Consider the following 1,578-nt stretch of genomic DNA (forward strand, 5'->3'; position numbering starts at 1 on the left):
CTTAAGTTTGTGATCCCCAGTATAAAGAGCTCTCCCAACCTAATGCCTTAATGAGATTGCTAGACTTAAGAACATGAATCTTGAAGATGATGGCACATATATGCATTTCTGGAAGAACTAACTACAGGTACTCCCCAACTTACAACAGCGTTCTGTTCGTATGACTCCATTATAACTTGGTTCTGACATAAATACTTTTCTCTCTTTTTTTAGTTTTCGTAGCCTGCTATACAGCAGTGTTTTGAACAGTAAATCATAACATTGAGCATCTGTGAGTGAACATCTGAGAATGATAACAGCAAATTAAGCACTCTAACATTGTAGTACATACTACTAACGAGAAGGTAAAAAAAAGTCTTAAGTGTGGTTCATTGTAACTAATACATAGTAAGTCAGGGACTACCTGTACTCTGAACTCATAGTCTCTTAAAACTTTTATTATACTGTGCTAATAAGTCCTAGGTTTGTGCTTGGTATGTAGCCCTGTGTATTTTTATTGAGTAGAAGAAATGTGAAAACATGAACCATGGTGCCATGTGTTAGACAAGTCACTAAGCCTGTAGTTTCCTTGATTAATCCACATGTAAACTAGGGTTGAAAGTATAAGTGAAACATCCAAGTTACACAGTATCCTGGGGTATGCTGGTCTGAAAGAGACTTAATAGGGCTGCTCTCACTTCTTCCTCAAGTAAAAATATATTCTTGCCTTAAAGAATGTATAACTCTGGTCTCTTGTAGCAGTAGCAAATCTCTTCTGACTGCTCCCTGATTCCTATGACCCCTTTGCCTCCTATTACTTCCCTGACAATGAGGTTTCCCACTGCTTGCTTCTCTTCTCTTTGCTATTTGCTTTCTTTAGTCCTTGATTTTCTTAGAGAGTTTGGCTTTGACTTTCATTTATGACAATTCAGAGTCTAAATATCCAGCATTAATTACTCAAACTTGAGTCTTCAATCTTATCTTTACTGGCTGATGAGACCTCTACCACTGAATGTACAAATTCAAAGTCAGATTCATCAACTTTTCCCCCGACTTTAATAAACCTCTTGCCCTGCTCACACTCAGACACCAAAACCCTTGGTATTTTGTTTAAATATATTTAGTCTGCCCACATCAATGATGTCAATATAAAAATGCTAGAAGAGCTGAAGTAAAAGGGGTCATAAACTCTCAGAGTTCTGGCTCTGTCACTAAGTAGCCATGAAGCCACGAGACTTCGTGCAAGTATTATTTTTCAAGTACAAACTATTACATGATGAATATGCCAGTTTAGTCCAGAAATCATCCTAAGTACATTATTTTAATATACTATTGGGCAGGGGGAGTAGGGTTCCCCTATGGGGAATTATTGCCCTCAGTTTTCCTAGAACAGAATAAATTCTGTTATGTATCCAGAGATTTACTGAGTATGAACTAACATATGACTATTGTGACTATGAGAGAAGCAGAGGAATTTGAGAGGCAGTCCATGTGACTTCTCAAAAAAAAATCAAATGCTTTGGCTACAGCAACAAATAGTCTTCTAAGATAAGCAAAATCATGAGCTTGTGGCTTGTGTGGTCTTGTTGCCAAAAGCTC

The sequence above is a fragment of the Trichechus manatus genome, unplaced genomic scaffold (assembly GCF_000243295.1).
Source record: "Trichechus manatus latirostris isolate Lorelei unplaced genomic scaffold, TriManLat1.0 scaffold00021, whole genome shotgun sequence".
In the NCBI taxonomy this organism is placed as follows: domain Eukaryota; kingdom Metazoa; phylum Chordata; class Mammalia; order Sirenia; family Trichechidae; genus Trichechus; species Trichechus manatus.